Source organism: Lepeophtheirus salmonis, chromosome 5, assembly GCF_016086655.4.
Source record: "Lepeophtheirus salmonis chromosome 5, UVic_Lsal_1.4, whole genome shotgun sequence".
Lineage (NCBI taxonomy): Eukaryota > Metazoa > Arthropoda > Copepoda > Siphonostomatoida > Caligidae > Lepeophtheirus > Lepeophtheirus salmonis.
Window position 1 is genome coordinate 27,215,245 of NC_052135.2, and position 13,039 is coordinate 27,228,283.

At 28.6% G+C, this 13,039-nt stretch overlaps 2 long non-coding RNA genes across 4 annotated transcripts in view; both read left to right on the forward strand.

The window, feature by feature from the left end:
* The first annotated feature begins 796 nt into the window (after window positions 1-796).
* LOC139905565 (uncharacterized) lies at window positions 797-3,472 on the forward strand. The gene is made up of 3 exons (XR_011780433.1): window positions 797-2,507; window positions 2,560-2,699; window positions 2,763-3,472. It is a non-coding gene; the product is annotated as an uncharacterized lncRNA (long non-coding RNA).
* An 8,174-nt stretch (window positions 3,473-11,646) lies between these two features.
* The window catches only part of LOC121117837 (uncharacterized), a 90,819-nt gene continuing 89,426 nt past the window's right edge, over window positions 11,647-13,039 (forward strand). For all 3 annotated transcript variants that reach the window (XR_005864254.2, XR_011780088.1, XR_005864255.2), the window contains exons 1-2: window positions 11,647-11,856; window positions 11,914-12,259. This is a non-coding gene — a long non-coding RNA (uncharacterized lncRNA). The remainder of the gene's footprint in view (window positions 11,857-11,913; window positions 12,260-13,039) is intronic.

Below are 13,039 nucleotides of genomic sequence, written 5' to 3' on the forward strand. Positions count from 1 at the left end.
TAGATAATAAAATAATATAACTTATTGAAAAAAAAATAGTAATGGATTTTGGATTTTTTGAAAAAAATATTCTCATTTTAAGCCATTTTCACTCTAATTCATCGAAAAAAGCTTGAAATGCGTTATTTCTTTGCTCAAACGCCTTTATGGTTATAATAGATCATTTCAATGATTTTAAAAGTGAATAGTTTATCCATATGTTAAGTGGATATACCCCTTAATACCCATATATTCTCAATTCTTAAAGTTCTTCATTATCTTTATCCAATAATATATTTTTTTAGTATCCATTGCTTTATCTCTAATATTGTTGTTGTTATTTAGAGCCCGTGGGGTCAGTTTTTTTTAAAATTCTGTAAACCAATTCGATCAGCAAAAAATAAAAATAATACTAATTTATGAACAAGCTTATTTTGGTCGATTATATATAATTACATGAATCTTATATTTTGAAAGAATAAAATATTTCATGGGAATATCCTGTAGCTGCAAAACTCTGAAAAATCTCGGGAAAAACAGTATTCTAAGAGAAAAATTATATCTGTGATCCTATTTCCCCTCTGACTATACCATAAAATTACCTTAAGGATTAAAAAGTATAACTATGTTATAACTAGTTTTAGCTAAGAGTTATGCTGTTATCTAATATTATCATCATCAGCTTAAATTTTGTTGTTAATAAGGTGATGTCATAATTAATTATAAATCCTCGTTTGAAATCAGTACTAAAATTGAACAAAAGTCTATTTTAATACCATGTAACCTTTATTACATTTCTTAACACATACTTCAAATAGATAAGAAAAATACCCAGAATTATAATGCAGCCACAGCTTAACAAAATTTAATTTAAATTCAACAAATCAACATTCAGAACACGAATAAAGTAACTAAGATGATAAAAAAATGAAACAAAGTTTTATACTTGTTAGATAATGCCAAGTTATATTTTTATATACTCTAAAAAATTAAATCATATATATATTGCTAATTATATCATTCAAAAATTCAAAAAAATATCCAATTTCAAATTCTTAATTAACATAAAAATACTGGAATAAAAATTATGTATTTAGGTAGGTTTTAAAACTCATTACTTCATTTTCATGGGATTTTGTAATTAATATTTGAGTTGAGCCACAATGTAAAGAATGTAATGTAAAGTAAAGTTATACTTATGAGTTTTTTATGAATAAAAATTTATAATTAGAATTATGTTTCAACAGTACTTTGACATTTAAAAATAAAAAACAATAATTCAAAAAATATCCGGAATGTTAATACTTTATTTATTTTTAAATCGACAGTTAAGACATCATACATATGTAATTTAAGAACAGTTATGATGCTATACAATACTTAAACGCTAGCTTGTGATATTAAAATTAATTAATATTTACAGCCTATGAAAACTAAATAGTAAAATGTATCCCTGTATTTAATTTATAAAATGAGTGATATCTTTGATTGGTAGGTCATAGCTACTTTAAAAAAGATAACCCAAATCCTCACTGTGACTAGATAATCAGTTTATTTATTTATTTATTTTTTTGACTGAACACGTTGACAACAAAAATATTCCAAAGAGGCAGCTTTTATATTACATTATATTCGTCAAAAAAACTATCAGTCTCGTTTTACAAGCATTTTTTTTTCAACATGTAAGTTACTTAGTCACTCGCAAATAGTTATTAAAGCTGTCCAAAGGGAAATTATTACATAGACATGACAAAGGAATGTCGATTGGCAATTTATGATACAAAGACTGTAGTAAATTATAATTTTCGGTCTGTTGCAATGAACAGAAACTATAGGAATGGGTATAAAAGTGTAATATAGCTTCAACGTCAATTAAAGGAAAAAACATGATTGTTTAACTTTTTTTATTACAATTCCAGTTGAATATTCTTTCCAATTGCCAATTCTTAATGTAATGTTAAAGTTAATGTAAGAAAAACAAACAACTATCCTTCCATATACCATTTGTTTCAGCTGAAGTCTTTGCTCAATCATCTTGTCACCTCTATGTATAAATTTATATATGGAACTGCCGAAGAAGAATAACTCCCTGCATGTATAGAAATTACTCTCATTGTATGTCGGATTTGTCGATATAAATGTGCCTTTAGTCCCCTGTCTAGAATTACACGCCACTCATTTTCCTCATCTCATATCCATAGCATTGATATTCATCTAAAAAATCAAGTTAATGATGAATACATCAAGTCAGACTTTAACTCTGAGCTCACAAAGATGTTTATTGCATGTATATACCCTTATCCATTGCTAATCATCTAGGTTCAAAAAATTTATGGAGAAATACACGGGTAAACCTATCCCTTCCGGAGGAACCATCATTAAATTAATGGAGGATATTGGTACTGATGTCATTTATAGAAATACATATAAAAATGTTTTGAGTCATCCACACCAAATGACGATCAAGTTATCAGTAAAAAGTATTTACTAATATCGAAATGGAACTCTGAATTTTGTATTATCTCACAGTAAGTATTCAATTTTTTTTAGATCTAACCATAAAATACGATTCTATTTTAGCTAAACATATCACGAATTATATTAGCCAACTCATAAATTGGCAAAAGCAACTGCTTAAATGGTCACAACAACGGGTGTAGTAGCATTGGATGGTTCGCAACTAGTTTGTCTGAGACTAGTTTCTTCACTTAAAGACTTGGGTATGATAATGAGGTTTTCCAATATTACATAGTCAATAAATATTACTTTTTTTATCACTTAAGGCTTAGCTATGGTTGATAGGCTCGAAGAAATGGTGTTCAAAAAAAATTAAAAGCCAAAAACAACTGCTTAAATATCACAACAACAGGGGTAGTCGCATTGGGTGTAGCATTATAATTAGCAATTGTGTATATCCTTCATGGTAATAGTATGTTGTTATATAAGCATAAATAACGGGGAGGGGGAAATCTTTTTTTGATGCTCTTAATAAGGAGTAATATCGCCGGACATTACTACATAATTAGCTTTTGCTCTAAATCTTTAAGATGGATTTATTTCTAACATTTTATTTATTAGTATATTTATTGTCTAATTTTATGATTTTGACATTTACTTTATTATTAATAATTAGTTAGATCTCATTGGTAGAGATATATCTATCCTGTGCACTATTTTATATAGCAACTTTCACATGAAGAAGAGGGGTGATTATCTTTTTGATTAAACTCCACGTCTCGCTTGTGTCTTGCAACCTAAAGTTATGACATATTTATCTGGATTCCGATGTCAGAACAAGAAAATATTATTTGGATCAATCTATTATTTCAATATTCTGTATATATAATTTATTGTTATTAGTTATGTGATTCCAATTGTTTAATTTTGTATATTTAACATAAATGTATGATGGTATATTTTTTAGTATGTAGATTATATTTAATTAAAGCCTTCTTTTTTAAACTTTGAACATCAAATATATTTTGAAATACTCTACTTTGTCGTTTCATTACCTATTATTCTGAGAATAACGTTCATAATGAATTACAATTTCATGGAGTGTGACGTTTTCAAATCTACTGTAACGGATAAAAATACGTAGTATATCTTCATTAAACATTTTGCTAATAAATACTTTCGTTATACTCTCAAAATCATAATAAAGCAGGCAGATGATAATCACATCATTATTTTAAACAATGATACCATATGCCTTCCCCCCCCTTCTCCATGCACGCGTTTTTCTCTACAATATTTTCAACTTTAATTATCCTGGACATAACTAATTAAGGGATCTGTGTAAAGAGAAGTAAGCTAAGTATAGCCATTAAAAACCTAAAAACGGATGATGCATGCACTCCTTTTCTTGTTGTTATTATTTAATAAGTCGTGGGTGGGGTGTTAACATCTCCCGATAAAAAAAATTCTCGTCTATCTTTGGTGTAAATTAATTTAAAAATGTTTAAGGAAATAAATATATATGAATTAAAAAATCATTTCCATATTTTTCATGTACGATTCCTATTTTAAATGTAGAAGCTTCTCCCCTTAATAGCAATAATTCATTTTCTCTCCCCCAAATCAAATAACAGACAGCTGATAACACATGCCAAACAAATAAAGATTTTTTTCTTTTGTCTTTTTGAGTCAACTTTAGTGTAAGAAAAACGCCATAATCCACTTCATAAAATTACACTTATTATTTTCAGAATAAAAGTGATTTTTCCCTCAGTAAAATGAAAAACAACTCGATATTGATGCTGAATTTTATAGAAGAAAACACTTTATTAGAAAAAAAGATTAATTTATGATTTAGGTTTTGAATAATTTTTGTTACTTCTTAACAAATGAAAAACTAAATATTTGTTCCTTTCTAAACGTAAATCCTAAAAAAAGTGATTTTGTTGACTTTCAAGTTTCATTTTCTGTATTAGATTTGAAATTAAAAAACTTTTGACAAATATTTACCTTTCCACAAAAATGGACTATTTTTGAAACCCCTAACACCAACAAAAACAATATAGACTTCATTTAAAAGAACTGAAATAGATATGTCAAAGGATGCTATATAAATTAGGATAAGACTTCAAGTGGACCTTTGATATCAGGATGAAGTTGGTTTTGCATTATTAACATATTCAAAATTCAATTGCATGCTGTGAACATTTTTTAAATGTATCTTGCTGAAACTTTAGAAGAGGGAAAGCTGTCAGATACTACTAATGGCACCATTCTCCAGTTGAATGTAACTGTCCAAGATGATCAAAAATATTAATAAAAATATTTTAAACAAGGCGCTTCACATTGAAATTGGTTTTTTTAGAGCTAAGTTATGAGCAAAAATGGAAATAATAATAATTACATATGTTTCAAATAAAGGCAGATATAACAAGAACATGTTTGGCGTATACAAATAATGTTTACGTAATAACCTTGTTGTCTTTTATTTTGCGCAGAAATTAAAGGTACTTCACATATTTAATTCATAACAGTTGCTTTCTTAATAATTTATGAAATGGTGAAGGTACATATTTATGTGCACATATTTTTTTATGCTTTTTACTTCAGGCAAACATTGAGTCATCGGTAATATACAGTGCGTCTGAAGAAACGAAGATGAACACAGTTCAACTACAAATATGTTAAGCTTTATTTAACGTTTTAAACCTATGTTATAATTAAGATGATTTTGATCAACAATTACTTAACAGGAATATTCAACGCAACCTTTCATAAATTGTGTTTTAAACGTATTAGGGGAAAATACCTTTAGGGTTCTAGTGACATCTGGGCCAGACTCTATGGCCAAAGATAGTCTAATTAGAAGCATTCAACAGTTTTCTTTCTCTACTAAATTTCAACCGGATAGATCCTAGTAAGCTGTCACATAATTTTGAATCGTTAATAACATAAAATGTTTTTATGTAATAAGGAACCGGGGGGAAGTTGTGTCCTTCCTTGTGTTCATTATAAAAATTAAAAAGACTAGGTGTGTTTGTGGGTGCTTACATCAAACTGAGGTTAAGGATAAAGGAGAGTGAATATTCGACTTCCAGCAAACAATCATCAAATATCGAGGTTTTTCCTGGAAAACGAATCGCAGATGTAAAGGGAAAGTTTATTCTATTGATAGTAGAAAGGACAAATCAATAATAGACGCACCAGGGAACGTTAATTTGGAAGTGACTTATAACTTGGCTGATTTAAAAAAATCATTTTTTGTCAAATTTTCTATAGTGGTCAAATTAGAGAAAATTTGCGGACAGAGTTACGGAATTCAACTCACGGGCTCAAAAAACAACATCAAAAACTCAAACATAAATAGTAATTTGTTATTAAAAATCATTATGATAAATCTAAGACGTTTTCTGTTTGAAAAAATTGTTCCCTTTAAAGAAAACATCATATATTATTCATCCAAGTACGTTGTAATAAAAACTATTATTACACAAACTATCTTAGATATTTTAAAGATTATGCATCGGAATGAAAAAGTGCTTAAAAATATCAAATGAGATGACAAATAAAAATATTCATTAAAATTTTTTTCTAAATTTCCAAGAATTTTTCTATATTGACAAAAAAAAAATAACCAATAAAACATTAAAATCATATTTTATGACCCTCACTTATTGATAAAATAATTCATTAACTGGCCAGAGGTAAATAAAACCTTAAGAAAAGAGGCAACAAATATGTCAATGGCAAAAATAATTTTTACCTCGAATACTGATGCGTATACAATTGTTTGTTTGTTTGTTATTGTTACAGATATATATTTTTTTTGTTTAATTATTATTTGAACAATCAATTACCTTCTTTTTTTATAGTCTAATTTACATGATTTTTTATAAATATTTCGTCAAATTAGAGCTAAGTGATCCGATTTTCCCAATAAACAGAGGGGCAAAGTTGATTTCAATATTTAATTGTTTTGCTTATTTGGCATGATTATTATTTGATGCATTAACACTTTTTAAATACCTAGAAACATAGGTGCGGGAAAAAGGAAATATGTCTCCCACTTTTTAAAAACCATTACGTACCAATGAGGAATTGTGTGATTATGATTTCATCGATATGTTATGTAATTTTCGTAAACTATCCTTACCCATTTATTAATTAAACATCCCTGTCTAGAACCTTACATATCGTACCCGTCAGTACAAAAGTAAGCTGGAATGATTTTTCTTAAAATTGACTTTAGATTAGATTGGTATTATTCGACGAAATATAATTGTCAGTTTCATTATACAAATTATTCTGATTATTTTCTTGGAAGTTGCCAAAAATTGCACTGTAAGTACGAAAAGAATTATAAATTGATTAATTCCTTTTGAAAGGATATCTCGGGGTTTTGGGTCTCATAAATAAAATGAAAGTTTTAAATTATAATTAACATTCTTGGATATCTCAACCCATCCCATAAATTTGAATACAAAGTCAATAATTAATTGACTGAAATATGTCTACAAAATATTGAACTGTATATAATACATATTTATTTAATGGAAAAAAATGAATTGGTAATTTCTCAATTTTCTTCTTGAAGACTTTTAAATTTATTCGTTACCATAACTCGACTTATGAAAGGCTCCCACTAAATATCTCTTCATTTCCCTACGCATATATTATGTCAAAAATGTGCTTTTTTATTGATGACTTAGAAAAGAATTTGGCTCAAATATTTAAATTACGCCTGCACTTATTTAAACAGAAACTGTAATATTTTTATATCCGAATATTTAAATTATATTGTTAAGAACTAGGAAATTCTAAGTGAATTGAAGACTTCTATTCCGTAAAAAAGAAAAAAAATAAGTCTTTAATGAGAGTGAGTGCTATATTTTGTTTATGAAACTGATTCCACGAATCTCTCCAGATCACTTCATTCTTTCATCTAGGACAAATATGCAAAAAGTTCGAGGCTAAGAGTTATTCTTAGACGATGAAGTACCTTCTGATTATTCAAGGATTTGCTCACTCTTTTTTCAGCATGGTTTTTTGTCTGTGAGAGTATGAACAAATGAAAGGATTTTGAAAATACAGTATACAGCCACAGAGGATGGGGAACAAACTTCAAAACGTTATTTAGTGCCTTTTGCTGTTCATAGCAAATCTTCCAAAATATATCTCCATTCAGGCATGGAAACCTCAAAGATACGCTTCTAAAGCCACTATCTCTGATAGGATATCAAGTGAAAATGAAGCCATCATTCTAACAAAGCAAGCCATTTTGCTGGCGGACTGCGTCATTCATTTCAATAACTGTTGCTAAAATAGTCAATTAACCGCATCCAAGTAACATCCATCAAAAATAAAAATGAAAACTAACTTTAATTTTATTACCTGCTAGAATAATCTTCCAATTTTTTTTTTTTTTTTTTTTTTTGTCAATGTGAAAAAAGATTTTCGTATCAAAAGAACTTCAAAGTAAGCCTCGTGCTTATCCAAGACATAATAAGAGAAAAAAACCAAAAATTTACCGAGAAGATATTTTCACTACTAATAAAATTAAATATATCAAGAAAAGGAAGTGTAACATGAAGAAGTTACTTTTACTGAAATCTCCAATGTGTTCGTCGTTTCTGGCAATGTAGCCAAATCACTGTTCTCGACACTAAAATGTCATTTCCGATAAAACAGCTTTTTGCTTCAATAATTTTGACCTTAACTTGTAAAAAAAACATTCCAAATCTCAACTACACAAAATAATTAATGGTAGCGTTAGTTAGAGTAACTTAATCTACTTTTTATTAAGTTGTGTAAATATACATTATCTATAACTTCATAAAGAGGTTATAAAATTATTTTTTTATAACTTGTGGTCTACTTCCACAATTCATCAAGTAGTAATATTCAAAACACGAAGGTAAATTTAAAAACCAAATTCATTGACATATTCATTTAAAGAATTCAGAGTTATACCTTATTAATTATTTTGCTAATTTGATTTAAACAATATAATATATAATAAATATATTTTATTTATATAAACATTTAAATATGATAAAGAATTTCACAAACAATATAAACAAATTTGTAACACAAAATAAAGAAATAATTATTTAAAATTAAATCTATAATTTAGACTAGAAGAGATAGAAAATATAAAGGGATCAAGAGTATTTACCAGTAATATACATAAGGAATATTATAAGTACTCTGTGTGAATTATTTAAATTTCAAGATTAAGAATGATAGATCATTTTTTTATAAACAGTTACTTTAATTAACTAGAAAGAACGAATCAAAGGGGATGGAGAGGGAGGGAGTTAATTGTTAAGGAGAAACTTTGAGGATTTATGTCTCAGAAGTCAATAGGATGGATGTCCTGGGAAGTAGAATGTTAGGGTTAGTTTTTCCAAACTAAGAGGTAATTGTCATATAATAACTTTAATTAGTATTATTAAAAATAGCAGGTTAAGAGATAGTCCCTATATTGGAAATACAAATAGCTCTGGAGTGATGGATATATTCATACAAAAACATCTTGAAAAGTATTCACAATAAAAGTTATATGCGGCAGACTATTTAAGCATATTTCTGAATGATATGAGAAACAATTATTAATATCTACATTGCTAACGTGTTAAACTGCTATAAATGCATAATTTTGTATATATGTTTGCTGAAAGAATTGTTAGTGGAAGCTAGAAATTAACACACATTATAATTCAAAATAATGAGATTGTAAACAATTGATTATATATAAATTCCGGAGCTACATAGTATTTATTATATATCATTTGGATGTGAACATTTATTATTTTGTAACTGAGCTAAGAATGACAAATTGGTGCGGGTCAATACCCAACTGAGATTTCAAAGTTAATTGGCGTGGCCAAGAAAATTTTATATGATGTAAAAAAGAAGTTGGAACATTAAGATGAAAGATAGTAGTGACCGGAAACCTAAATTAGCAATGCAGATAACCTCCAGAACATCATTGAAATGAGCTCAACTATGCGTAATAACGCTAAATATCGGGGAGTCTCTCACACTGCACCAATAAAACAGACAAAAAGCTTGGTGATAAGTCTTTGGTAACGTTGAAGAGAACGACTCTCACGAACAACATGAAACAAATAAATCTATAAGCCTACAAAGGGCTTTTAAATTATTTGAAAATATCCACTATTTGGAAGAGTAATAATCTTTAATAATGAAAAAACATTTGATGTTGACCCCAATTTTGGCTGCAAGTTAAAATGAAGGCATGTAGAGAACATCATGTAAGTTTAGAGTAAATACAGGTAGTTGTTGACCTTTATAAAAATGGAGACAAACTACATCCGTAAGAACAGCGTCTTTTTTCGTGAGACGGTGACAAAATTGGATAGAGAAATAGGTAACAGGTTTGGTGAAAGTTTTGCATAAATTAATATTTTTCTAACATATATTATCAGAAATATATAAAGCATTCAAGAATAAATGTGCAAATTCTTTACATTTTTAGTTTCCACACGGTATACACATCTGCCTATTCTATGCTTAGTGAAATGGTTTAACGTTTTGTCTTATTTGGTTATAAACAGACTCGTTTATCCTATGCAAACATTTCCCTTATTTTTATTTTTTTCATACTACAATATCATTTTTTATAACCAGTTTGTGGCCAATAGATATATCTTATATAACACATCAATTTACATTAACAATGATCATGACAATGATAAAATATTTTTTTTTAAAATAGTAAATAAAATAAATTTAAACATTGCATACATAACATACAACATAATATAAAATAAACCAGCAATTACAATTTTAATGTAAAACTGAGTAGTTGACTTTATTCTCTTTAATTTGAATTGCATATATGCAATATAGGACATTATCTCTAGCTCATCCCCCCCCCAGCTTACATTTAACCTCTTGATAGATAAAGCGGTCTTCGCAATCAAGTAACATAATAACATGTGACTTTAGAACTTTTCAAACTGTCTAAACTTAAGTTTTTAGTAATGGAAGTCTAAGAAAATATATAAAAGATCCATTCTGATTTTCAAATGGGTATAAGACAAATTATTTCTTTATAAACAAATCGAGGTGAGGTTATAATCTGACGAAAATATTAATAGCTTTTTCCCCAAAGAATGGTAGATATAAGAGAAAATAATATTGATAGATGAGGGTATACATTTTTAGTACTGCCATCCACGTACCTAACCTTTTCTCGTTACCTTAATTGTATTGAGAAATCTTTATAAAAAAGATAATAAAATGAATAATTACTATTATTCAAAAATAATGATATTTTAGTTTAATATCCTTTTTAACATTTAATCGTTTGTTTTATCTATACTTTTTGTCCAAAAGCTAGCCTAAAACATCGAAGATGACCTTTCCGAAAAACTTTAAATCTGATGAGACAGGGTATAGGACATATTTAGATCTTTAAAAAATGATTTTTTACCTTCTAAAAGCATGGGGGGAAATGTGAAAACATATCAAAATTCAAAAAAAGTATATTTTTGAATAGGTCTAATGTGACTTATTGTCTCTGTTTCTATTTTTATTTTACAAAAAATAAAATAAAAGACAATAGATATATCAATAGATATAGGCGATATAGCATACCTTCGTTAAGAAAATCTAACACTTCTAAAGTTTATATACATATGTGCATTGCATGAAAACCATTTTTTTAGGAGTCGCAAAAAGGATTTTGGAAACTTTTACAGGCCTACACAACTCTTCTTTTTTATTTTTTAGTGGCAATAACACTTATTTATTTTTTAGAAAGATAGATACAATAGATGCCAATTGTAAATATCATGTTCATTAGATTCCCCATATTCAAATCTGAAAAAAAAACATTTTAATCAAACAATTAGATAAGATACAAAGTTGAAAAATGCCCAAATTTTTAATCAATACCCATACATGGAGTGAAGTTTTAATATATCAATATCATACAAGTTATAATTGTAAAAAACAAATTGGGGCGTGTAAGATATAATTTCGTTCTTCTTTTTCCTTTTCTTCCCTCTCCTTACATAAAGCAGATCCTTTTAAATATTACACAAAAGAGGGGGAAAAAATAGAAGAGAAGAGAAGAAGAACACTGAATAATAATAAAAAAAGGAACTGTGAATACTTGTAACAGGATTAACGTAGCTGTGTGCGTGCACGCATTTATTCCTTAATCCATTCCGGTATTATTCAACTGTTTAACTTGACTCCGCGGCATTTATTTTTGTAATCATTAAGTAGGAACCCCGTAATACGTGTCTCTTTCTTCATGTCTTTGTCAGCTCCTGGAGACATCAAGAAAAGCCAGTCCTTCTCCCTCACTGTTACTCTCTGGCCTTCCTTATCCCTTTCATCGAACATACCCCATATCTCTGATAACTTCTGTCAACACACGAAGAGGTGATAGGACGTTTCCACTTTCTCTTTATAGAAACTACATTTTCTTTCTTCTTCCAGGGTGTTTATGGAATTCTTATAGAGAGAGCATATCGCCAATCGGTATCGAAATAGCTTTTGAGGCGAGTTTGTGAAATACATTTTGCATTATTCATAATAGAGTCGTCAAGCGCCGTGACTATGAAGTATCCGTTTCTTCATCAATTCCCTGGGGTTGTTATGCCTTCAACTCTTTACTATTACAATTCTAACTCATCTGCTGGGAACATTTCCAAAGGCCAAAAGGCAAGGAATATTGGGTTAACAACAGCTTTGCTTATCTTTGGAGCTCTGCCAAGGCTTCAAGACCAGGAAATTGTATGATGTGAGAGTTGGTTTTCGATTTTGTCTCAGTTGTCCGAAAGAGGTAAGACTTGAGTAGTTCGTCTTGATTTAACTCTTAAATTAAAATTATTTCGTTTAGTTTTTTTTTATAAATGATGACTGATATGTCTCTCACAGCCTTCTAATTTACTGTATTTTAATCATGGAAAGCCGTTCTCTAACAGATATTGTTTAAAATTGAAGAGCAATCTTGTTTGGATATCCTTTTATAGGTTATCTTATCCTAAAGGCTACTATTACCCCTCTTCAGATTATTTAAAAAACAACTTTTTGTTACATGTGCTTTAGGAACTTCTACTACAGCATATTTTCAAGGAGCGTATTCTCCCATTAATAATTCTGTCAGTTTAAAAGCTTGATTCATAAAAAATTATCAATAATTTTGATAGTTTCTAAATCATCAATGCTATGATTGAAGCGTTCAGAAAGTACCGCAAAACACCAGTAGTTTTGGCTATTAAAAATGGGTTTACCGATGTGCCTACCCACACATTTGGCACGCATATCTTCTTCCTTCTTCTTAATAATATGACCCTTATGTTGTAAATTAAAAAAGTTCCTTAAAAAAATGTGAAGGGAAATAATAGTAAGAAAAAGGAGAACATATGAGTGTGTAAGCAATTCAGTGAATCCACATTTAAACATTTACTTCACTATTCGATCAACAGTGACTTTCAAAATCTTCTTAAGTATATAATTCCCAGTCTTAGCAACTTTTTGGGTACAACTATTATTTGCAATGGTATATTATTCTTCTTCTTTAAATCCAATAAATTCATCTGTACTTCATCAATTTCTCTGC